The sequence below is a fragment of the Pinus tabuliformis genome, chromosome 1_1 (genome assembly GCF_031772625.1).
Source record: "Pinus tabuliformis cultivar Carrire ecotype Pingquan chromosome 1_1, CPIR1, whole genome shotgun sequence".
NCBI lineage: Eukaryota > Viridiplantae > Streptophyta > Pinopsida > Pinales > Pinaceae > Pinus > Pinus tabuliformis.
Window position 1 is genome coordinate 465,288,611 of NC_142297.1, and position 27,434 is coordinate 465,316,044.

The following is a 27,434-nucleotide window of genomic DNA, read 5'->3' on the forward strand; positions in this document are numbered from 1 at the left end:
AAATGAATGTTTGACCTGATAGTGCAATAGTGTCCTTGTGGGTGAGGAGAAGCTTTTCCTGTGTTCTTTCATGACCATATACCTTTGCTGCTACTGCATGGAGGAACCCTTCGCGGTGGTCATGGATGTGGAGATGATCTTCCCCTTACTTTAGGAGCGAACCAGATAGAAAATGAATTTCCTGGTATGAGAGATGAGCTTGCTGCCTTTCTTAGCAGTGATCAAAGAGGTGGAAATAGGTGGGGCTACCTCCGATATCCTATATAATGAATTACACAAATAAATAATGACAGCATGAGGCCTTGACTCATACACAGCATGTCGCCTTCACAAGTATGGTTGGCCTAATAATACATCACAAATATCCAAAGGTGCAACATCACACAATACCTTGTCTATGAAGGGTTTGATGTTGTAGAGCAGGCGACATTTTTGGCGGACTCGGAGATCTCGTCTTTGGTGAAGCCACCCGATACTGTATGACTGCGATTGTGGTGTAGTCAGTAGGCCCAACCGCTTCATGACCTCTGCTGAAATGAGGTTCTTTTGGCTTCCACTATCGATAATGAAATATAGCAGTGAACCCTTCACCCACATATGTGAGTCGAAAAGGTCCTCCCCCTCCTCTAGATCTTCGGGCGCATTCTTCTGGATCTTGGTGGTGGCAATACTGGCGCTAGACTCCACATCAGTGATCTTCTTCCCTTTGCCATTCCCCTTGTCAGGTTTTGACTCAGGGTCAGAACATGCATCTGATTCTGAAGCCTTCAACTTGGCCACCAACAACTGCTTGGTCCAACACTCACTTGTGTTGTGAGTGGGGCTCTTATGGAACTCACACCACTTTTCTATGTCCTTCTTCGACTTCAAGGTGTTTTTCTTTTCTTGTGGCTTTGACGGGTTGTCTTGGGTTGCCCCATCTTGGCTTTGTCCTTGGTTCTTCGATTTGGGGAAGCCTTTCCCTTGCTTCGGATTCGCAGATCCAATGTCTCACTTCTTTTGTTTGAACTTCTGCTCGATTTTGATAGCGTATAGGTATGTCGTTCCTAGCGAGGACATTTTCAGGAACTCCATCTCTTCCTGGATGTACCTGTGTAAGCAGCCGCGGTATTTGAGTACCAAATGTAGCTCAGAATCCTTGATACCCAACTGTGTGCGAGGGTTATTAAAAATGTTTGTGAACTCTAGCACATATTGGTCCCTTCCCTGCCGCAGCGTGGTCCATTTTATGTATTTGTCCTCCTAGCTCTTGACAGGGTAGTACTGCTCCTTGATGGCATCCCGAAATGAATTCCAAGTGGGTGCAGTTGAAAATAGTGAGCCCGTACTTTCATCCTTCTGATCGCAATAGGTTTCCCACCAATCCTTGACGTGGGGGGGTGCTTTCAAAAGAGTGAAAACAATATTTTCCTGACTCGAAAATTCATAAACAAAAAAATACCCTTCCAGTAGATTTAACCATTTATCTACGACATTTGCATCTATCTAAGCCTCGAATATGGGGATTTCAAAATTAACGTGTACCTTAAACGGTGTGGTGTTTCCAGAGTAGCTATTGGAAGCCAATGCGTCGCCTCTGGGTAGCTACTGAAGGATCTGGGAAAAGTTGTCCATCATCGCATTCTTTTGTTGCTCGAGGGCTTCTTCGAGCAAGACTTTGATAGGATCTCCTGTCCCCTCATCTTTCTTTTCATCTGCCATGGGAGGACATCGGGATTTGCGAGGCTGGTCTTGCAAAGGTTTAACCAGTTGAAGCCCTAACTCCTTATATCCCGACCTCGTTGGGGACATGCAAAGAAAGACAGAGAAAGAGCAGACCGCTCTGATACCACTGATTCGGATTTAAATAGGAATGCAAAAAACTACAGAGATAACCATAAATACAACGATGTAGAAGAAATAATACTTCATTTCATTATTGTAAAATACTGAAATATGCTTACAAACAGAAATGGATATAAACCAGCTAGGGCGATGGTAGCTTATCTCTAAGAAGAGATGTGGCAGCTACATGCCTCTAAGTTGTATTACAATGAGGCTTGAAGGCCTATTTATTGTTTAGAAACAATGGAAAACCCTAAATATCCAAAAACCAAACCCTAGAAGATGAAACGCCAAACTATGGGTCCCGTTTGGGTAAATTGGTACATCAACTTCTCGGGGTCGTAGCTTTGGCATACGATCTCTGTTTGATGCACAAAATATCTCATTAGAAAGATATATCTAAGAACTACAAATTTTGGAAGAGCAACATCGATCTGTCGACCCATGTTGCTCCCAGATTTCCCAAAAAACGTCGTTTAGGGCCTCAAAATGGTTCCGAAAGTTTAGGACCTGAAAAACTGCTAAAAATAGTAAATTGTGCTACAAATAAGGAAACTGGAAAACTGAAAGAGACCATTGTGTGGATCCAAGTGGGGTAGGTGAGTAGCCACCAACATCCACCTGGATCACAGCTACCACTGCATTGTGCGAAATCCTTCAAGATCATCCGCAGGAGAAATTATATCTCTAAGTCTAGTAATTTGTTCTTTTTTTGGTATTTATCTAGTTCAATTCCAGTTGATAAACAAGGAAATGTGGTCCCTGGATTGTTTACAGGTGCAATTCCTTGAGATCTTCCAATTATTCTATTTCTCCCAAGGCTTGGAAGAGAGGCAAATTGGAGAATTCTAGAGGGATTTAAACCTAGAAAAACCAAACCTAGTGAACCATTTAATCTACCTAAAACCCCTTCTTGCAATGATTTAAGAGCACGAAAAGAAAGCTTGCCAGATAAATCAAGAATTTGCAAATCACCATTTCCATCCACTTGGAAAAGAGAAGTAAAAAAATATTATGTTGGCATTATGATTCAGGTTCGGCGCTATGGCTCAGGTGTTGTACTTGATGGCAACTCACTCAAGTGGCAAAACTCTGTTCAAGCTCTCAAAATGATGGAAAATAAGAGGTTCGCAGGTGCACTGTTCAAAAGGTGCGGACCCGCAGGTTCGCCGACCAAGAAGTGCGGACATACCCGCAGGTTCTCCATTCAGAAGGTGCAGACCCAATTTCACTCACTCCAATGCAGAGAAGCACGCACACGTGGGTTTTCTTATGTTTGGCCCTTGGTATTTAGCCTGTCGTTCATGATCCTATGGTTTTGGCCCGTGGTATAGGATCTAAAATATTGAACCCCGGTTTGGATCCCTTGTATTGGTTTTCGATGGTTTTTTCCCATGGTTTGAATAGGGCTTGCCTATAAAAAGGAAAGGAGATCACTTGGCTAGACACTCGTGAAATTTGAATATCTTAAGATCTGAAATTTTGGGTAATCGGTTTTAAAAGCTAGATCTAAATCAAGGTGAAATTGAAGGTGAATCTATTGATAGGTCGTGATCTCTCGGGCGCATGATCAGATCTGTGGATCTGAATATTTGTGGCACATTGGGGGACTGTTAATTTGGCTCTATTCAGATGTCCCCAGGTGATCCACGGTGCAGGTGCGGAGGTACGCGGCGCAGCAGAAGGCGCAGGTGCGAGGGTACGCAGGGAAGCAGAAGGCGCTAGTGCGAGTTACGTAGAGAAGCAGAGAGCACAGTGCAGAGGTACGCAGAGGAACAAAAGCACCAGTGTGGGGGTACACTGTCAGACAGACAGTGCAGGTGCGGATCTGAGCTGAGGTATGCAGTGCAGCGGAAGGAGTAAGTGCGGAGGTATGCAAAGCAACAAAAGGACCAGGTGCGGATCTGCGCAGTTCAGGCACAGAAGAGCTGCGGATATTCGCAGGTTTATATTGGTGAAGTTGCAGACTTTTCTTGAAATATTTGTTGGCTGCCTTTTATCTATTGCTGTAGAGTTCTGGGTTTAGATTACTGGTATTGGTTTTCTGTTTATAGCATTCTGAGAAGTTGGGTGGTTCATTGGTTTGATTGTATAAGGAGATTGGTTGATTCACATGTACTTGATGATTATTTGATGTTCTTGGATCCAGTCTGAAAATTAATGAAACATGGTCCTTAAAGAAGTAGAAGAGCAAAGGGGGTTGTAGCTCCCTTCCAGGAGAGACTGGAAAACGAGAGAGGGTTGTAGCTCTCTATAGGTTGCAGCCTGTGTACTAGTAAAGGACTGCACCAGTACAAAATCATTGTAAAAGAAGTTTCTAATTGAAAGAAGATAGAGACATATTGCAGCAGGTGGTTTTCACCCACATTGGGTTTCCACCTTATATCTGGTGTTCTTTGGTGTGACTATCTATTTTTCTTGTTCTTGCTCATTATTATATGGTACTGACATACATATTAATGATCAATATCTGAAGAATAAATTAAAGTATAAATCTGGAAGATATATTGAAAAGAATTTGATAATACTGATTCACCCCCCCTCTCAGTATTATTTCCAACAATTGGTATCATAACATGTCCTTCTGAAGAAGCTTGATCACTTGAAGGAAGATCTTTCATCATGAGCAACTACGAGAGGGAAGCATCAAACAGGCCACCGGTTTTTGATGGGACAAACTTCGTATATTGGAAGGTAAGAGTTACTGCCTATCTTCAATCTCTGGGTACAGAAGTCTGGGATATCATAGATATAGGGTATACTTTTCCATCAGCAACTCCTACAGATCCGGTTGAGAAGAAGAAATATGAAACAAATGCAAAGGTGGTTAATACTCTATTAGGATGTCTATCGCAATCAGAATTTGTCAAAGTTATGCAGTATAAATCTGCAAAAGAAATATGGGACAAGATTGTTTTGAGCTATGAAGGAGATGATCAGGTAAAACGAGCAAAACTTCAAACCCTCAAAATTCAGTATGAAAATCTCAAAATGTACAATGATGAAAGTGTGGCTAACTATTTTCTTCATGTAGATGAGATTGTTAATTGTATGAAAAATTTGGGTGAAGAAGTAAAAGAGGCTGTTGTGGTTGAAAAAGTTCTAAGATCTTTGGCCCCTAGGTTTGAATCTAAAGTTTCAGCAATAGAAGAAAAAGAGAATCTACAAAACCTTAAAATGTCACAGCTGCACGGAATTCTAACTGCTTATGAAATGAGGAAAGGAGGACCATCAGACAGGAGAGAAGCTACCTTCAAGGCTTCTAGCAAAGGAGACTACTATGAGTCAGGACACATGTCAGAAGAAGAAGAAGAATCAAATTTTGTGAAAAATATTCAACGAGGTGCTGGACGATTCCGAGGTAAGTTACCTTTCAAATGCTTTGCTTGTGGAAGGGTCGGTCACTATGCTGCCAAATGTCCTCATAAGGATAAGATTGACAAAGGGAAGGAACCTGTTAGATGGAACAAGAAACAGATTGAAAATAAGAAAAGCTATTACACTCATGAAGATAGTGATGGACTTTCAAATAGTGACGAAGATGAACGAGGTAATAATTATAAAATTCTAATGGCTTTTGAAGATGATGATTACATGGATGCTATAGATGAAGAAGGTTTTTATGAAGAGATTTCTAATCTCAAAATTTGCTTAGAAAAAAAAAATGTGATTATTGATTCTCTGCAATGTCAACTGGCTGAAAGGGAAAAACATCTTGAAAAATTGGAATGTGAAATTGTTGGTCTTAGAAAAGAGATTGAGAAAACAAAAGCTCTTGATCTTAAATTTGTTAAAGGATCTGAAACTCTGGATGAGATTATTAATGTGCAGTGTTCTCCACTAATCAAGACAGGTATGGGATATAATGGAGAAGCATCTCAAGCATCCACCTCCAAAAATTATCTTGATGCAGCAAGGAGGAGCGAGGAAAGGCCTAATAGAAATCATCAGGTAAATCAGCGACAGTTTACCTCAAGAACGAACAAAGACTATCAAGAAAATCAGGGGCAAGCTACCTTAAGGACAAACAGAAGCTACAATCAGCCACAGGTAAAATCTTTCCAATTTTCCTCAAGAATGGACGTCAATAGAAACAACAATCAGTTGGATGATAGATTTGATAATCGCAGGAGTTTCTTCAATGGCCAATGTTTCTCTTGCCATAACTTTGGTCACAAAGTAGCTCAATGTGTTGCCTATAAGACAATCATGACTAGAGAAGCTCAAAAACAAAGAAGTATGTCTGGAATCACGAAGAGGACCTATAACGACTTTTCCGCCCTTGAAAATGAAATTGAATGTTCTATTTGTAATAACTTCGGTCATGAAGATTCTGAATGCAGGAGCAGGTTTCGGAAGACAACTCAGAGGGAACAAACCTCAAATGCCAGAACATGGAGAATGAAGGAACCTCAACCAGAAAGATGTGGGAGAGCTTTATATGCAGAAGGACAGGAAAATCAATGGTACATCGATAGCGGATGTTCGAAGAATATGACAGGTGATAAAGAAAAACTTGAATCATATAGTGCTCTAGAAAAGGGAAAGAAAGTTTCTTTTGGAAATGATACCCCTGCAGTCATAAAAGGGAAAGGCATTGCTCAGTTGAAAGAAAAGGTCAAGGCTGGAAATGTGTTGTATGTTGATGGCTTGAAGCATAATCTACTGAGTGTCAGTCATATGTGCGATCAAGGAACCGAGGTAATATTTCGATCAAATGGATGTAGTGTTCGTGATCTTGATACAGGAAAAACAGTGATCAAAGGCAGAAGAACTCCAAATAATTTATACATATTTGAAGAAGGACAACAACAATGCTATTTGAGCAAGGATGATGAACACTGGTTATGGCACCGGAGGTTGGTGCATCTAAGCTTTTCACAAATAAGGAAAGCATGAAAATACCAGGCAGTTCATGGTCTTCCAGATATCAAAATTCCAGACAACACGATATGCAAATCATGTCAGTTTGGTAAGCAAAGCAGAACTAACTTCCCTCAGAAGGAAGGATCATCTAGCATGCCTCTTGAACTATTCCATATAGATGTATGTGGTCCATTTAGGACAAGGTCACCTCGAGGAGAAGAATACTTTATATTATTCATTGACGACTTCTCCAGGATGGTTTGGTTAGGACTTATGAAACACAAAGACGAAGCATTCGAAAAATTCAAATCCTTCAAAGCCTTGGCTAAAAACAAATCAGATCACAAAATTAAGTGCCTCAGGTCTGACAGAGGTGGGGAGTTTACCTCAAATGAATTTTTCGATTTCTGTGAAGAACATGGAATAAGAAGGGAATTCTCTACAGCTAGGACTCCTCAGCAAAATGGAGTGGTGGAAAGGATGAACAGAATGGTTCAACAAATGGCTCGTGCTATGCTTGATGAATCTGGAACTCCCGCAACCTTCTGGGGTGAAGCTGCATTTGTTGCGGTTGTTATTCTCAACAAAACAAATGTCCGAGTGAATAGCACTCAAACTCCTCATGAGATTTGGTACGGTGAGACTCCTTCGGTAAATCATTTCAAAATTTTTGGAAGCAAATGCTATATTAAGAATAATGATGAATAGCTTGGAAAACTTGAACCTAGAGCAGATGAAGGCATTCTCCTTGGTTATTCTCCCCACAGCAAAGCATATAAGTGTTACAATAAAAGACTTGGGAGAATTGTTGACAACATTGATGTAGTGGTTGATGAAAAGGGAAACGTTCCTAGGCAAGTAAATTATGAAAATCTCGAAGAGGATGAAGACTACCCTCCAAATCAGACTGAAGATGATGAAGAACCTCAAGAGGCACCAGAGGAACAGACAAGGATAGAAGAGAATACTCCATCTAGGTATGTTCAAAAGAATCATCCAGAATCTCAAATCTTGGGGCAAAAGGAGGCAGGTATACAGACAAGGAGAACAATTGCAGAAGCTTCATGGCATTACTCTCCTCCACTGAACCACAAAATGTAAGAGAGGCATGCAAAGATGAATGCTGGGTCAAGGCAATGGATGAAGAACTTGAGCAGATCGAAAAGAACAACACTTGGGAGTTGGTTCCTAGACCAAAAGATAAGAATGTCATAGGGACAAAATGGATCTTCAAAAATAAGTTGAATGAAAATGGGGAAGTAATTAGAAATAAGGCTAGACTTGTTTGTAAAGGGTATGCTCAACAAGAAGGAATAGATTTTGAAGAAACTTTTGCTCCCGTTGCTAGTCTTGAGGCCATCTGAATGTTCCTTGCTCTCTGAAGCTTTCAGAAGTTCAAAGTTTTTCAAATGGACGTGAAATCAGCCTTTATGAATGGGGACTTAGAAGAAGAAGTGTACATTGAGCAACCAGATGGTTTCATCCTTGGGAATGATCCAAACCTTGTATGTAGACTAAAAAAGGCTCTCTATGGTCTTAAACAGGCTCCAAGGGCTTGGTACTACCATTTGGACAAATATCTTCATCAACAAGGTTTTTCAAAGGGATCAGCAGATAGCAATCTTTATATAAAATTTGAAAATGACAAATTGCTAATACTTGTTGTGTATGTAGATGATATTATCTTTGGCAACAATGAAGAAGCTATGAGTCAAAGCTTTGCCTTGGTGATGCAGAAAGAATTCGAAATGTCTTTGCTTGGAGAACTGACATATTTTCTTGGATTGAAAATCCAACAAAATGAAGGTGGTATCTTTTTGTATCAAACCAAGTATCTCAAGCAGATTTTGAAGAAATATGGCATGGAAGATGTAAAACTAGTATGTACCCCCATGGTCACAGGATGCAGCCTCAGTGCAAATGATGAATTAGCAGCAGTGCATCAACCAACCTACAGATCTATGATTGGAAGTTTACTTTATTTGACAGGTACCCGACCAGACATCATGCATGCAGTGGGAATAGTTGGAAGATTTCAGGCAAATCCAAAGGAAACTCATCTTCAGGCAGTCAAGAGAATCTTCAAGTACCTTCAAGGAACTCAAAACTATGGCTTATGGTATCCTAGAGATACAGATCTCACACTTCATGCTTACACAGATGCAGATTGGGCCAGAAGCGTGGATGACAGGAAGAGCACAAGTGGTGGTGCATTCTTTATGGGTTCCAGATTAGTATCTTGGTTCAGAAAGAAACAGAGTTTGATTGCTTTATCTACAGCTGAAGCGGAATATGTGGCTGCTGCATCTTGCTGCACTCAACTTCTTTGGATGATGCAGACCTTGCAGGGTTTTCAAATCACTTGTACTCCACCTATCTCCATCTTATGTGATAATACAAGTGCAATCAACATTTTAAAGAACCCAGTCATGCATTCAAAGACCAAGCACATACCGATCAAGTATCACTTTCTCAGGGAACAAGTGCTTGAACAAAAGGTCAAGTTAGAGTATGTTCCTTCTAAGGAACAAGTTGTTGATATACTCACCAAACCATTGCCCAGGGAGACCTTTGAATACCTCAGGCAAAAGCTGGGGGTAGTTGATGCATCATCTTGTTGTTGAATCTCATTTATTTCAGAGATTATTGGTTGTACGCGAGTTTCATATGGGGTATACGCGTACATTTGCTGGGTTATGAATTGGTTGAAGATCGAATGGCATAGGTTCAGGGGGAGCATATATAATGCATTTTTGGCATTATGGTAGCACAGAAGGAGAACATGGATGCTGATCTAAATATTGCTGCAATATGTCTCTATCTCTTTCACGATCATTTATGGTGTATGGTGGATTATGGTTCTTCTTGAAGAAATTTTCTTGCAGATCTGGTCTATAGTCAGGGGGAGCATGATCAGCAGAGCAAAGACTTAAGCATGTTCTCAGGGGGAGCATAACCCTTTGCCCTTGATGTCAAAGGGGGAGAATGACGTTGGGGATCTTGAGGTTGCCATCAAGTCCAAAGGGGGAGATTGTTGGCATTATGATTCAGGTTTGGCGCTATGGCTCAGGTGTTGTACTTGATGGCAACTCACTCAAGTGGCAAAACGTGTTCAGGCTCTCAAAATAATGGAAAATAAGAGGTTCGCAAGTGCACCGTTCAAAAGGTGCGGACCTGCAGGTTCGTCGACCAAGAAGTGCGGACATACCCGCAGGTTCTCCATTCAGAAGGTGCGGACCCCAGTTCACTCACTCCAATGCAGAGAAGTGCGCACACGTGGGGTTTCTTATGTTTTGCCCTTGATATTTAGCCCGTCGTTCATGATCCTATGGTTTTGGCCCGTGGTATAGGATCTAAATTATTGAACCCTGGTTTGGATCCCTTGTATTGGTTTTCGATGGTTTTCTCCCATGGTTTGAATAAGGGCTTGCCTATAAAAAGGAAAGGATATCACTTGGCTAGACACTCGTGAAATTTGAATATCTTAAGATCTGAAATTTTGGGTAATTGGTTTTAAAAGCTAGATCTAAATCAAGGTGAAATTGAAGGCGAATCTATTGATAGGTCGTGATCTCTTGGGTGCATGATCAGATCTGTGGATCTGACTGTTTGTGGCACATTGGGGGACTGTTAATTTGGCTCTATTCAGAGGTCCGCAGGCGATCCACGGCGCAGGTGCGGAGGTACGGGGCGCAGCAGAAGGCGCAGGTGCGAGGGTACGCAAGGAAGCAGAAGGCGCTAGTGCGAGGTACACAAAGAATCAGAGAGCATAGTGCGGAGGTACGCAGAGGAATAGAAGGACCAATGTGGGGGTACGCTGTCAGACAGACAGTGCTGGTATGGATCTGAGCTGAGGTATGCAGTGCAGCGAAAGGAGTAAGTGCAGAGGTACGCAGAGCAGCAGAAGGACCAGGTGCGGATCTGCGCAGTTCAGGCATAGAAGAGCTGCGGATATTCGCAGGTTTATATTGGTGAAGTTGCGGACTTTTCTTGAAATATTTGTTGGCTGCCTTTTATCTATTGCTGCAGAGTTCTGGGTTTAGATTACTGGTATTGGTTTTCTGTTTACAGCATTCTGAGAAGTTGGGTGGTTCATTGGTTTGATTGTATAAGGAGATTGGTTGATTCACATGTACTTGATGATTATTTGATGTTCTTGGATCCAGTCTGAAAATTAATGAAATGTGGTCCTTAAAGAAGTAGAAGAGCAAAGGGGGTTGTAGCTCCCTTCCAGGAGAGACTGGAAAATGAGAGAGGGTTGTAGCTCTTTGCAAGTTGCAGCCTGCGTATTGGTAAAGGACTGCACCAGTACAAAATCATTGTAAAAGAAGTTTCTAATTGAAAGAAGATAGAGACATATTGCAGCAGGTGGTTTTCACCCACATTGGGTTTCCACCTTATATCTGGTGTTCTTTGGTGTGACTATTTGTTTTCCTTGTTCTTGCTCATTATTATATGGTACTGACATACATATTAATGATCAATATCTGAAGAATAAATTAAAGTATAAATCTGGAAGATATATTGAAAAGAATTTGATAATACTGATTCACCCCCCCTCTTAGTATTATTTCCAACATATTCTCTACCTCCTCCAAATGCATTGCCCATGCTACCCTGCTAGCTAGCCACGCCGCTAAGCCCTTTCAATTACAACCTATATTTCTGTAGGTTATTCGAAAAAGAAAATACACACCATCAAAAACAAAGCTTTAATGTTAATCATTTCAGTCAAATATGTGAGTCATGTGTGACTACTCTATTTAATCAAGCTATACACATATTTAAATTAGAGATCAAAGAGACCTGTAGAAACAATGAAATCATAAAAAAATAAAGAATGCAACATATCTAGAGATTGAAATCCAAAATCTAAGCATGAAAGATGACTCGGTTTTAGATATGTAAAAAATATGGTAGAAACTCAACTACACCTATAGATGGCTTGCAACATTTCCTCGTGTCAATCCTTGAACATTCATAAGCTCCAATATTCACTTTGGAACGACTTTTGTACCACAAAGAAATCATATCAACATCAAAAGACCTGTGAAAAAATACTATTATTCAGAGATAATCATGCAAAATTCTCCTCTAAAGAAAATTGATTTACTTGTAAATGTAATAATTGTTTACATAGAACTACATTCCAATTCAAATGAATAGAAATTTCTTCTAGAGGAAATGAGTAGCAAAGAAATACATTCTGGTAACAAGTAACTCATTATGTCAATGGTCATACATTGAAAAGATAAATTTTCAAAGTTAAAATTCTAAATAGGAAGGTTTCTTACTATTTATTCCCAATGTATTAACAACATTGAAAAATTGTTGATGCAACTCCACTAACCAAACAACTCTTGGCTTTTTTGATGTTGAAGGGTCTTCCATATCATGTTCATCCTCATCATCATTTTGTTCTTTTCTCTTCCTGTTAAGCTTCCAACTATAATATGTTCCATCATTGGCACTAGACCCATGTTCTCCATCCTCTGGTCCATGACTAAACTTTTCATTTGCATCTCCATGGTCTAATTTGTCATGATCCTTGCTCGTTGTCCTCCTTTTTTCTCACAACATGCTGCCATATATTCTTTATTTCTTCAAGTCTTACAGGCTTCATCAGGTAATCACAAGCCTCATGAGTTATCCCCTTCATCACAACACTTGTTTTTCCATTTTCTGACATCACTGTATCATACAAAAGACAACAATTTAGTAGAACAACACACTACAAGAATCCATAAATCAACGTACAGTTTCAGTGCCATGTTCATAGTAATCATAGCCACAGTCAAGAAAATTATATTGCAATTCATGGGTGGTGGTTCTTTGATTAATTCCTCCATGTCAGGAAGTATTTACAACTTAAATAATATACACTCAATTTTTCTATAATATCTACCCATTCGACTAGGGAGAGGATCACTTATGTAGGCTTCCAGTACAAGGTAAGTGACAATTAAAGCAGGAAAATATTGCTCCTTATAATAATTGAAAATTGCAAGCTATCCTCTCTAAATGCCCCTAACTTCAGTACCAACCCCAATTCAGTTATAAAAGACCATGGAACATGTAGCACATAACTTATCTTAGCAATTCCTACTTTATATGAAACCTGTTGCCTTATCTAGGGCTTAAGGTTCCAAAAATAAAAATAAAAATAAGTTCAAACTGTTATACTTAGGTAGCAGTTCCCTGCATTGCAAATTAGTGTGAATCCTCTATGTTTCTTCACAATTTCTAGTCCTTTTTCTACCAAAAATAAATTGGCTTGGAACATTCCATCAGTACATGCCATATTTTAGCTACCATAAACCTTTTAAGGGAATTAATAGACAAAAGAAGTAACACAGAACTAGAAGCAATCAAACTTCTAGGTCTACCAAATGAACTCCTACACTTACTGATAACATAAAGGTCCATTTCCAGTCCCACAAGTTCCAACAACTTGAATCCATCCATGTCAGGCATATAGACATCGCTTATCACAAGGTCAAATTTGTCTTTATTCTCCCTTAATAGGTTCAGGGCTGTGATTGCTTTCCCACATGATGTAACTGCAAATACAAAAGCAAGGATAACATCATTTTATTAACAACTTAACAAGTCAAAATGATAAAATGTTTGAAAAATAAGCACCAGAAAAATTAGGAAAGAATTTAAGACTTCCTCTTCCAGTTGGGTCAAATCCAAAAAAATAGTGGTCAGAGACATCTCAACTCTTGTGCCTTATAGCAACTATAAAATTGAGAAAATGGAAATTCATACTAATTGAGTTGGAAAACAACTAGCATGGGAGTTATGACTCATCTATCACTTACAATGACATAGAATGGAGAGGAAAAAAAACTATGATAAGTTGATTTACTAACCAAATCATTTCTGATTCAACAACAAGAGGTCAATGCACACCTATATTTAGAAACCCTTGATCTTGATAAGACCTTGCTTTTGAAAATTAATTTCTACCCTTGTTAAAAACTATTTTTTCCTCCATTGCACAACTATTGGTTTCCCTTGTTAAAAACCATGTTTTCATTCATTGTGCAGCTAATTTCCCTCATTAAAATCTGTACATTCTTCCATCAAAGCTATTAGTTGGAACTTTCATTTTAATAGAGAATATCAGCTCTATTGTATTCTTGTGTGTTTTTTTGTTACACCCTTGCAATTTCAGATCTAGAGACTTCATCCATGACCCTCTACTCTATATGAGAAGCATTCAGGAAAATGCCTTGGTCCATCCAATACTTAGTTTCCACTACACGGACATCATAAAGAAACCAATAGATAAACATATAACTAAAGAGAATCAACAGGCTAGAGAAAGGGCTACAACAAAGGAAGATTCTCTAACACCCACACCACCGACCTCCATTGACTTGTTCTTGTTCCAAAATTGAATATCTATAACCAATAAGAAACAATAACACAAAAAAATGGAAAATATTAGAATATAGTTAATACAACTAAATAAACCCACATTGAAAAGCAAGTAGTAAAAAGGCCCAACTTACCATTTTTTAAAGCAAAAATTTAATCAAATATGGAATGAAGAAATGAAACAATCATTGTAATTCTAAGGACGTATGGATTCCACTCCAGGAAGATTGTTTTCTTGTTGGGGCCTGACCCATGTTCAGAGTTAATTAGCCAAACAAATCCCCATACTATTGGCCCTTTCGGCAACAGTCTGCAGAGCATGAACTGAGGCCTCACCCAAAGTAGTATGGGGTAGGGGGGTGTTGGAACCAGGTTTTTGCACCCTTGAGATGTCTGAGAGGTTGAACTAGTCCAACTGTTAGTCCCTTCGCCACTTCCCCGGCCTTCGCGCCCTAATATACTTGCCTTCTCGCAGGCCTAGCCAGGGGTTGTGGGTCTTTCGCATTGCTGGAGCAGCACTCTGCACTATTCCCTTAAGTCACACGTGGGATCTTACTTATCTTCCTATGCCTAGTCAATTATGTTTACGTAAATGGATGTCTTACGTTATATTTATTACAATACATTCATAAGAGTTCATGCAACAAATAAATAATACACATGCAATTTAAACCCAATAATACATTAAAATAGGGAATGATACACAATAATATGGTAAACTTCTCTTTATTAATTCTTCCAATGATTACAGACTCGACCTACCCTACGCACTCAACTGCAAGGGTTCGCGCACTCAGCTGCAGACTACTAGGTCTCTGCGCACTCAACTGCAGAGCCTTCTCCTACTCTACAACCCAAAGACACACTTTACCCTTTGACTCAGTCTCTTAGACTTATCATGCTCTCCTTCTATTCTCCATTAGCTATCTCTACACTTAGAGCCTCACTCTATTTATACAATCCCAAGGTCCGCAGACCATGGGTAGGTTTATCAAGCTGACATTACATTACAAAACCAAGGGCGGACAGCCTTGTGAATCTATTACAACTTCGTGTTGTGCACCCATAATTCATGGAGCTTTTACAAAAGACTTGGTCAAAACTTGGGCTTTCAGCCCCAAAACATGACTTGGGGAGATTGCATGCCCAACATGCCCCCAACACAAACATCATGACTCGCCCTCGAGTCACTCTGTCGGCATGCAGATCTTTGCGAGGAGTCTCTCCAACTCTGTCCAAACTGCTGCAAGGTCGAAAATGCACTCAGCGGCTACCTGCTGGATCTCTTGTACGCATTGCTCCGAAACCGCGGTGTTAGAACTAATTCCTTGCATCTGTGCCTGTGTTGCCTACATCTGTGCGAGCTTGCCTTCAATTGTTGCTGTGATGGTGAAGGCCTCATCGATCCAAGGCTGAACGCGTGCCTTCAAGATTGATTCCTTATGCCATACCTCAGCCACCTGTTCTTTCAGTGCTTTGTCTTGTTGCATCCGTGCGAGCCTTTGAGTGAGCGCCATGTATGCACAGTTCCTTTCACGCTGTCATAGTGCTGTTGGAGTTCTCGTGCCTCTGTCTCTAAGTGCTGGATGTTGGGGTCATATTGCAGATTCATGAGGACCTCAAAGGAATCTTCCAACATTCTGGTGCAGTCTCACATTGCATTGCCGATCTTGTCCAGTCCCGTTGTAATAGTGCTAGCACGCTGTTCTCTTACTTCTGGAGGGGTGGACAGCTATGCCTTCAACTACAGCTCTGCGATCTGAAGGTTCAGCTCCAGCTGAAACTTTGTCATTTCCTCCCATGCCTCGGGCACCCCTACTGCTAGCCTATGGATGTACGCCTCTGCTGGTGTGTCTACTCAGATGGCCAGCTCAGGGACGCTTTGACAAGCTTCGTCTAGTACCTGAACCAGCTGCCGATTTTGCGACACCACTTCGTCACACTGTAAGCTTAACTGTTCCATGTTGATTTTCTTCTTGCTTAGTACTTGCAGCATGCAGCTCTCGCTAGCCCGCAGTTCTATAGTAATCCCATCCTGTAGAACGTATAATGTCTCCCGTAGGAGTGCAACCATGTTAATTATGATACCCTTCAGTGCGCCGAGCATAGGCCTGTCGACCTCATTTGTTGTCAACAGTGCCCCTTCCGACAGCACTATGGTATTTGTTACCTGAGCGTGCAACATCTGCTCTGCTGCCGTTGTCCCAACTGCGACTCTTACAACTGTGCTCTGAGGGACCCCAACACAATATAGTTTTCATGCATAAAATTTTGGAGGGCTTGGAGGTGACATCGCGCACTCTTTCGCCAATGTCATGTAGATCACCCACGGTAAGGGTGATCGGATCAATCGACAACTTCAATGACTTGACCTTCTTGTGCATCCTTGTCCACTCGGTCGGGTGCTAACGCTTCAACTCTGTGGATGCGGTTTGTGGGTCCATGCCTCCCTCCTCTTCCTCTGCTTCTTGCCCATGCGAAGTTGACTTTTGGCCCTTGTGCACCATCACAGCTGCCACCTGTGCTGCTGCTGCCTTTTTCTGTTCATCTTCTGTTTGTGTAGCATCTTGCGCCTCCGACGTTTCTACTGTCACTGCCTCCTTCCTTCTCTTTTCTGCAAACTGTGCGATGCACAGTTTGGCCTCCTCTTTCTTCCTCTGGGGCGTAGTCTTTTCCATTACCGCAATGTTTGGAGCGCGCGACTTCGGTGGCCATGTCTCTAGTACATTAAATATTATATCATCTGTGGCAACAAAGGGTAGCTCTCTCCACTGCTTGGTCGAGTCCTTGCGTGCTCTAATGTATATGTTGTGAAGGTCCAACACCCAAAATATATTTATGTCGCAGATCTTGTTTGCATCCTTTGTGGCCCAGAGTGAAGTATACTTCGTGGCCTTTGGAAGATCCCTATCAATTGTGGGGAATTGACTATCCTCCAACAATTCCCCTGCCACAAGCACTATGGAAAACAAAAGCCATGCATAGTGGAACGTCTTGCCTTGCTCCTGAGCTTCATGGCAATTCACCAAGAATTCCTTACAGAGGAAATTAGACTAGTTAAATTGGACCCCCTCTGCGCACTTCTCAACAAGTGCTACCACCAGTGCGGGTACCTCGTCTGCGCGACACTTGCACATAACCTTACCTGCCAATATTTGGGTCACCACTCTTACTAATTTATCATTGATACTAGATATGGCGTAGCCCCTCTTCTTCTTTTCTAGTTTATACTTCTTCTTCATGGCCTCCGTGATGGCCAAGTCACTGCTTTTCCCCTCTGAGATATCCACGGGGTCCTCTCCTTTGCAAGGTAGTTGGGTGATGCGGTGAATCAAATGTTTTGTGATGGGGATGGGCTCCTCCAGCCACAAACACCCACCCTGCACCAGGCAAAGCAGCTACCTAATGACTAAAATTGTTATTGGGGTGTGGTGGAAATGTAGCACCCAAAGTAGGTTTAGTAAGCCTGCCTTTCCCACTCTGCGCAACCACTTCTGTGGCTCTAATTTAGTAACCCCTGCCGCAATGTTCTGCTTAGGCTTCATCAGCTACGCAGTCTCTAGGTGAGGGAACTTCTCATGGTCAGCAAGGTCCCACTCTTTAAATTTTAAACTAGACACTCGTCCTAGGTGCGTGCCCTAAAAAATGATGTTGTCTTGGAGGAGAGGGGTTTGGAGAGAGCTCTTGCTCTCGTCAAGATCCTTAGTCACTTTAGCCTTCCCTTTCCATGAGGTGATATAGGTGGGAATGTTTGTTGGAGGGTGTGCAGGCGCATTTCCTCCTCCATGCCTTCGTCCTCATCTTCTTCGATGATCAGGTCCTTCAAGTCTTCCTCCTCCTCATCAGTTTCTATTTTAATGGCTTTCCCCTTCTCTTCCATCATCATCCTGTTGTGCAGTAGGTTTCGCAGGTACACACATATGGGAACCATCACCTGTTTGTCTTTCTTTGGTCTTGGCATGCGTAGTGATTTCAAGATTTCTGCCCCAATCCTGGTGCCTTCAGGGGCATCCCCCACAGTTAGGGCCTGCGCAGCCTCTTCGGTGGTCATCTCCATGATATCCATAAATTCCTCAGATTTTTCCATTGTGTTCGACCAAAAATCTATTGCTCGCGTATTCAGAGGCTCTATGAACGCTCAACGTAGATTAAACAAGGCTCTTCTCAGGCTACACGGGGTATACAACTACTCAATTCGCAAATGGCCAAGTGTTGTTTGCTATGAAGCCCTTTCTAATTTATAGCACCTTATGAATTTGAATTCGACCATTCCCCCCAAATCTGAATCATTAATGCTCCCTTGGTGGTAGATTTTCCCAAATCTTGCCTATAAATCGTGTCATAAATGCCTGCCGCCCACTCCATTTGGTCTCAAGTCAAGCATCCCATCATTAATAGTGACTCCAACGGTCACTTTCAGGCCAACCCGGGTGGTAGCGCAGCCCCCCTTGCACGGTCGCAGACCCTGTGACTCTTTACTTCTGTGCGTAGCTCCTGGGTAGAGTAGTTTATAGTCCCGTGCCTCCTCTCAACTACCTAAAGTGCTAAGACTGTACTTCCCATGGCTAGTCTGGTGGCCATGCCACTTGTATAGGGTGTCATTTGGTCATCCGTCACTTTTCCTGGAAAATAGCCACCTTTTATTGTTACTAGTGGCATTGCACACTTTATCATCTACAGCACGCTACCCTTGTTCATTCACTTAGTAACATGCGGTCCAAGCCAAGGCATCAGATTGATCAATTCACAGTGATAGTCCTCAAAATTTTCAGTGTGATCATGTGCATCCTATGTTATCACTTGGGTCTTCTTATTGAGAAAATATCCTTTTATCTCATCCTCCATCTTTTTGACTTCCGCTTCTACTAGAGCGCTTTTCTTCTTTAATCACACCCTTTCTTTCTCAAGTGCTTGGAGCCTAAAATTTCCCTATTGGGTTTCTTCTTCCAAGGTTCCGCGAACCGTCATATCTACTGGTGCTACCATGTGCAGACTAGGTATTTCATGTTCTATGGGGCTTACAGCATTCACTTCACACTCCAGCCTTAGCAGTGCCTACGCTGACAAGTTCTTGCATGCAGTCCTATAAGCCCATAGAACCACTGGTATGCACAGGTCCCAGTTAGTCTGCTTTGCATTGTGGACCTTGTTCAGTGCTTCACACACTTTGTTAAAGGCTTTTGTATGGATAACCTTCTACGCACTTGGTATTTCCATACTTCGTGGTTCCAACTAGAGGAGTCGTTCATGCCATTGTCCTGCTTTCACCTACTTATTGACTGTGTCTCCTAACGTGAAGACTGTGTGCATCCGTGCAAGTTTCACACCATAGGCTTGCATCCATCAGGATAGGTGGGTGTGCATATCATTTTGTTCGACAATCTTGTCTATCAATTGCATCTATGGCTTCCCAAACTACATGTGAATCATCCTTCTGCATTCGTGCCAGTCCTTAAAACTTCCTCGGTGCGTACCCCACCACCTCGCGGGTGTAGCGCGCAGTACCCATTTCAAAGCTTCGAAAATTTTTTGTTTCAGCACTTCTCTTTCAAATCTGCTCAGGAATTCATCCACCTCACTTAACCCATCATACGTAGGCAGATCCCTCACCTCCATCGACATGTAGTGCAACGATCTTTTCATCATGTTACATTTCAGTGTGGTTACCTCGTGTAACTGGTTTTGCCATTGTTCTATTTCTTCGTTTGAATTCGATATGCAGGAGCTTTCATGCTCCCATGAGATTCATTCATCTGCAGTCGGATTCACCCAGTCTTGCTCTCATGCAGTTATCTTGTATATGTAGTCCAAGTCATCGTTGTTGTTGTAGTCGCGTACTGGCTCCGTGTAGCGCGATCCTTCTGTAGGGTCCAAAGGTACAACTACGCACAGAGACTTATTTTCAAAAACCATCTTGCGCTTCTTCATATTGATCACCCCATTCATGTCAATGGCTCAATCTATTCCTAATAGCACGGGGTAGGGATTGTTGTCATCAACAATCTCTATCACTTCGAAATCTGCTAGCGCGCTTGCTCCTTCGATATCTACTAGGATTCCCTGCAATCTCCCCATAGGTAGGATCTTTTGTTGGTTCGCCATTTGTAGCTAGATAGGATACCATTGCATTGTAGGCCTTCCCATGTGCTCCCATGTCTGCTTCGGAAGGACGATTGCATCCGATCCTACATCCAGAATCACTTGGTCCATCTCATACTCTCCAATCTGCGTGGCCAATCTCATCTCCCTTCTCGTTCGCGTTGTGTGCTTTTCAAGTTTCTGGACTACATGCGGTTCTCCTTGCGTAGTCCCAGTGCATCTATTTATGAGTTCCTGCAACCCCATTATAGCCTTGTTGTCACGTAGTAGCTTCATGCATGTTTCCAAGAACATGGTGAGCATTGATGGGTCCATTTCCAGCTCCAGTTTGTCTTTACTTCCTAAAGTGGAGGCATCAGCAAAGCTCCTCTTGGCTTCCATGAAGGCCTCCTTAGCACACTCCAAATCAAACTTTGGTTCCTTCGTTGGAGCCTTGCGAACCCAAGCACTTTCTTCAGGCTGCTTTCCTTTCACATCCTGTGTCGTAATTCCACTTCGGAGCAAAATATCACATTAGGGTCTTCTTCGCATGGCTTAGACCTCGTCATTTGCAGGTTCTGAGTCGGGGGAGGTTGGAGTGCTCTTTTATTGGGTAACCTTGCTATTAGTGTGGGACAATCCTCTGTCTCGTGATCAAACAATGTACAATATAAACATGATGGTTGTGTTGGATTTGTACAATCACAAGCATACTGTCCTGGCCCTCCGCAATTGTAACATATTAGTTGTCTACGACCTCTTCCTAGTCCTCCTCCACCTTGGCCTCATCCATGCCCTTGAAATCAAGTTTGTGCCATTCCTACATTCTGGTCAAGGGGCCGCGTTTTGGCTTGAACTCTGTAGGTAGGAGTCTGATCCATCATCAGCTTGTAACTTCTATAGGTGCACTCATCATGGCCTACTGATCTACAGAAATTACAAAACAACTGTTTTGAATTCTGTGTGTACTTCTGCAATAAATGGTAGCTATTTGTTGCATGCTTTCCTCCTATTTGACAAATCACGCACTATAGTGCATGCACCATGCTTGGTCATGCCTGTGCCTCCGGTCTCAATGGCATTGGCCCTCCTCCCGCAAGGTAATTCACGAACACTAAGTTGTGGTCCTTGTCATGTCACTGGCCCTTGCACTTTATGCACCATACCTCATCACGCACTTCTGGGGGAGTTGTCCTGTCTTGTTTCAAACTCTGCATCTGAAGGCACAAGTTTTTCAACTGTGCATGAATTTGCTGGACTCCCAGGTTGGGATCTTGTATCGGGGTCTCATGCAATCTCATTGCGACCTCCAAGGCCTCGGCCTAAGTTGTTAGCCTCTGCTATGACACCGTGTTCCTTAGATGTGACGTTAGCAATGCTACAAACCATTTGTGGTGTTGTTCATCCGTCAATGTCATGTTAGCTTCGCGAATTGTGCACTTCAGTCTTTGATCCAACTCCCAAGGGGTCTAACCCAATGATCGACTGCACCTCTAACTTTGGTCTGCTAAATTATTTTTTTAGCACAGCTTGGATATCTTCGACCCCTGCATTCATATTGTCATTGGAATGCTTACTCTACCAGGTTAGCACGTGATCCTATAGAACATTGACCAATGTTGCCTTCTTTATATTGTCATCCATGACTCCCTACACTTCCCATACTGATTTTACCATGAACCAAAACTAGTATGGATCTTCATTCACTAGTCCTTTGAACATTGGAAACTTTATTGCACTCGCCATATGGCTTTGCGGTGGTGGTGGAGGTGGTGTGGGCAAAGGTGGGGGTGAAGATAGTGAAACTGAAGTTGGTGTGGGTAGGGGTGGTATCCGCGGAATTCTCTACCTTATCAAATTGATCACACTTCTTGGTAAGACCTTCACGAGCTCTTCTTCGCCCCCTCACGGAGGTGAAATGAAGGGGCTAGTTTCTAGTTCGGCACTATCTTCATTTCTGTAGATTCTCCCACTTCATGTAGCCCCAAACATCAATTTATTCACATAACTCTCTTTTCACACAATAGCATTTTAATCCAAGTGTTTAAAGATTTAACGTACCTACCTTGCAGCCATTTGAGGAAGTGTCATTCTACCTCGCTATAGCTGACTGAAGTATCTATCATGAACTCAGTGATGAATCCTCCTATGATTCAATCGAGCCAGTGATCAACAGCGTGTGTGATTTTATCCTCTGATGTTTCCAATCTGTGCACCAATTCTGGAGTCCACACAATAGGTCTATCAAGTTTACACCTTCCTTGGCTATCTGCTAGCTTCGTGATCCACTCGTATAGCTCAGTAGGGAAAGACGCGAAGAAAATTTTGTGGATCTTTGTATATAAGTAGCAGTCTAACCACTCTTCCTTTGATAGTCATGGATTCCTGTTTTCCTACACCGCGAACTCGTGAATCTTTTTGTCCAACCAATCTTCAATTCCTTTATTTGTTAGATTCCAGTGATATGACATCAGAAATCTCTATGCAGATCCCAGTCCTAGTAACAGAACCATTTGTTGGCTTGTTGGGGCCTGACCTAGGTTCGGATTTAACTATCCAAACAAATCCCTGTAGTACTGGCCCTTTCAGTAATAGTCCGCGAAGCACGGATTGAGGTCTCACCTGAAGTAGTATGGGAGGGTGCTAGAACCAGGTTTCTGCACCCTTGAGATGTCTATGAGGTTGAACTGGTCTAGCTGTTAGTCCCTTCGTGCAGGTCACTTCGCGCACTTCCCTAACCTTCGCGCCCTGATATACTTGCCTTTGCACAACCCTAACTAGGGGTTGTGGGTCTTCCATGCTGCTAGAACAACACTCTGCGCTATTCCCTTAAGTCTCACCTGAGATCTTACTTATCTTCCTATGCCTAGTCAATTATCTTCGCGTAAACAGATGTCTTACATTATATTTATTAAAACACATTCATAAGAGTTCATGCAGCAAGTAAATAGTACACATGCAATTTAAACCCAATCATACATTAAAACAGGGAAAGATACACAGTAATATGGTAAACTTCTATTTATTAATTCTGTTATCACTCAGGTTGTTCCCTAAGCTCCTCAAAGGGAATATGGCCGAGGTAACCACAGACCAATCTTTGGGTTGCAGATTCTAGCCAATCTACAGCCAGAGAGGGCTCTCTCTTTATAATTTAACTTTGTTTTTTGTTATGTTAGGCTAGTTATGATGCACAGGGTTTTGTTTTAATTTTGTTGGATGGTGATTTCAAATAGAGCTGGGATGCAAGTGTAAAACAGTTTATTCCATTGGGCAATGGAGTCAATGAAAATGAACAGCTGAGAGTGTTTTCTTTGATAAAAGGCAATGCTACAGAGCAAGATAATCGATGTAGGAACAATTTTAAAATCTGGAAATTGATGGAATGGGTCAGGGAATGAAAGGCAATCAATAATCTTTCATTATGCTGGCAGAGGAAAAGTGTGTGAACATTATCAAGGAGCAGTAAAGAATTCCTTGGCAATTTTCAAAGTGAAAGAATTAGTGGAAACAGGAGCAGCTAAGAATTCCTGTTTATGGCTGATCCTGAAGAAAACACAATTAATAGCAGAGATTGAACACAGAGTGTATTTAAACAAATTCTGGGCTATTCTTTTTCTCTGTTACTAAGATTATGGAACATATATGAGATTTGCAAACACAGAAAAAGTAAAACACAGTTTAGAATAACTTATTGATCCATAGAAAGACACAGGAATTCTGTAGCAGGTCCTAGAACATCAAATCCACATTCAGACGGTCCAGCAACAGTGAACTTCAACAGCCTTTGTATTAAAAAGTCTCAGAATTTACAGCGCAGTCCAAAGAGAAAATCACCAACCCCAAATACATATCATGGGGAGGTATTTATACAAAAAGGAGATACAAAATATCATGTAGATAAGTTCTCAAGCAATAACTTCCTTCACCAACCCTTTAGAAGAAGTAAATGAGAGAAATAAATCTCGCAGTAAATGTTGGTGTGCTGGCTGTTTAATTTGTCAGAGATATTTGACTTTTGGACTGAGTGAGTCGGCTGGTAGCTGCGTCTTTACTCTGTGTTTCCTGCATTCACTATCTCATTGTTTTGCTATGTTGTTGTCCCGACCTTGTCATCAGTGCTTGGTCGTTCATTAATGAGCTGCAGTCACAATTTGACTTCTTCTTTCTGTTGTTTTCACTCTTTGACAGGTGGCCCGTGCATTTGAATTTGCTGACCTGTAGCTGACCAAAAAAAGGAAACAGAAACAAAATTACCTTAGTAAAACCTCCAGCATTCCCTACCACCATTCTTTTGTTGGTAACTGATGTCTTTGTATTTTCACTAGTGTCTCATCAGCTTCAGTATATCTGTAGAAGTTGGGCTGCACTTCAAAAAGATGATTTATTTCATGTTCAATGTAGAATAGATTTTCTAATTTGTCATATAGACTCTGTCCAGAAGGAGGCCCTGTTTCTTCTGAGGTGCTTGAGGATGTTGTAATTTGATTGGAGACATAATTATTTACCCTGTTGGCATACTGTTCATGTCTTAGCAGTCTTCCACTGCTGGTTAATAAGCTGGGTAATCCTTTGCTCTGCAATGTTGCAAACTTTAGCTTGAAGGCATTTATTTCTGCCTGCATTTCTTGGCACTTTCTTTCTAAAGTCTGTACAAAATTCCTCAAGGTCAGCACCTTTTTCACTATCAAAATAGTATCTGTCCTGTTCCTGATATCTAGGGTTGCCAGCTGCTCTTTGGTATGAGTGTTAAAAAATTGAATCATTCTATTGCCCTGCTCAGGCATATTTCCCAATGATGCTCTGGCCTTTTGAGTCTCAAATTGAGCTAAGCCTATCAATTCTATTTGCTCATGTATAGTCTGAATTGCTAGCCACTGGTCAGTAATAGATTGGCCAATTTTGGCCCACAGAATTTTCTTGATTTCAGCTAGAGTTTTATCTAGAGTAAGCTCTTTTTATAAGGACTTTATTTTATTGTCCAAGGCCTTTATTTCTCTTGTTTTTTCAGCCACTGTTATCTTGGACTTGTCATAGCTTACCTCTAGTTTGGCCAACTTCTCTTTGGCCTCTTTCCACTCTGTCATTTGAACTTCTAGCTCTTTTACTACTCTCATCATTTTTTCCATACTCATGCTAGATTCTGGTGTTGTTGTTGCTACTGCTGCTGAAGCTTCCGTGGTTGATGTACCTGTTGTTGATGCTGGAATGATAGGAGGAACTGCTGTTGTAACTATGGGAAGGGCAGTGGCAACTGTTGGAGCTGCTTCAGGTGGCTGGGAGGTCAACTCTCCCTGCTTGGTTTGCAATGCTTTCTCCAATTCTTCCTCCATTTGAATTATCCTTTGATTCATCCTCATTAGCAAATCCATTGTATCTTCACCTTCTTTTTCTTGTACAAGTTTGTAGTTTGAGGGTGCATGGTTGCAGGTAGCCTTAGCTGCTTTCTAAGTGCAGAAATATCTTCTTCCTTTTTTCTTATGAGGGCTTTGATGCCCTTGGCATCCTTGGGATAATGCCCTAGTTCCATAATAATTTCCTCCAATGTCTTTATTCTGTTGTCTTTGGCCAAGGAAGACATTCTTTCCAAATCTAATTGAGTAGATGTATTTTTCAATGATTCCTTCAATTGGTGGGCCAGCATTGCCTTGTCTGCTAGAGTAGCATAGACCATTTCACCTATTTTCTTGTGTAGCTCAATTTGGTCCATTGGGTGTATGTCCTTGGTGAGGACCTCTAAGTTTTTCTTTATGTAATCTGCAGTTGTCTGTGGCTGTGGTACCTTAGGCTTGAAATGACTTAAGATCATTTTCTCCTCCTTAATGTCATAAGCTGCCATTAATCTCTGCTGTTTGGAGGGTGTTGTCTTGAGAAATTGATCATACAACTGTATTCTCAATAACTCATTTTGGGCCTTGATTTCCATGAAAGTTCCTTTAATACCAGATGGTTGTGCACCTTGCTGCCTTGAGGAGGACACTTCTATACCATGTTGCCTCTCCCTTTCTTGCCTGTGAGAGCTGGTGGATGTTTGCTGGCTGGTTTCCCTCTCTCTTCTTGGACTCTCTATGATTTCTTCACTAATTTCCTCTTCAATTTGAGGATCTATTCTCTGCCTTTTGGCCTCTGGCTGCTGTGTTGACCCACTTGCAGGTGTGGTCTCTTCCCTGTCCCGTTTCTTGCTTCTTTCCTCATTGAGAGGAGTTTGTAATGCTGGAATTTGTGGTGCCTCTGTCTACAGTGGAGGGGCTTGCCCTTAACTCTGTTCCTTTGAGGTAGTTGGCTGGTCTGTCATTGTTTCTTGCTCTATATCCACTACCTCCTTACCCTTTGTTGTTCCTGTTGCTGGTGTAGACCTTTCTTGGGCAGCTTGTGGAGCTGCAGCAGTTGATGTGCCTTCTCCAACTTGCTGTGGCAGTTTGAATGACACCTGCCCAAAAGAATCCAAGTCAAGAGTTTTTTCCAAATCTTTCACATTTTGCTCCATTATTTCTTCTTGGGTGAACTCTTCAACTAGTGTCCCTTCCACCCACTCATCTTGGTTGGAAAATTGTTCTATCTATGGGATTTTGCAATGTTCATGGGCTGACAGCCTATATTTTATTTCCCTTGCATTGATAAAGCCATATGGGTCATAGGGTACCCACCAAAAGCTTCTTTTTAATCTGAGTTTCTCCCCCAGTATTTGATCAGCATCTTGCCATCCTTCTTTTTTGTTCATGACAAAGGGGCCTAGTTGGTCTTTGAATTTCAACTGAGCCTTTTTCTTGGTGCTATGAAAATGAGTTAAATCTGAGTTGATAAACTGCCTGTAATATTCCAAGGCAAATAGTCTCATTGGCACATATCTTGGCAGCCTGTAGGGATAGAGCTCACAACCATACATCCTGATGACAGTGTGATTCTGGTAAAAGTACCAATCACCTATTTTGTAGTTTTTTGAAAGCTGCAATATTTTTTGCATGTCATAGGATAGCCTAGCAGGAGGAGTTCTCATCAGGAGAGAAGAGACTGGATAGACAAATAGGTCAATGAACTCACAGTACGAGTAGGGAGAGCTGCGGACTTCATGTAAGACTGAGGTCCAAAAAATCACAGACCTATTTTCTCCTTTGGAGTCCAATCTTTTGATGGGGCATTGGAAATAGTCTGGCTGATAATCGGGCAATTCGGGCTATCTCCGAGCTGGAGAGTTTGGGACCTTCATCAAGCAGGAACTTCATAGAAAGAGGGACCAGAAGCTGAGTTTGCTCAAAGTTTAGCATTTGATTGATGGAGTC

General features: G+C 41.7%; 1 pseudogene; it reads right to left on the minus strand.

Annotated features, from left to right (window-relative positions):
• Positions 1 to 2,456: 2,456 nt before the first annotated feature.
• On the minus strand, positions 2,457 to 15,878 carry LOC149213763 (two-component response regulator ORR21-like; annotated as a pseudogene).
• Between the last annotated feature and the right edge of the window lie 11,556 nt (positions 15,879 to 27,434).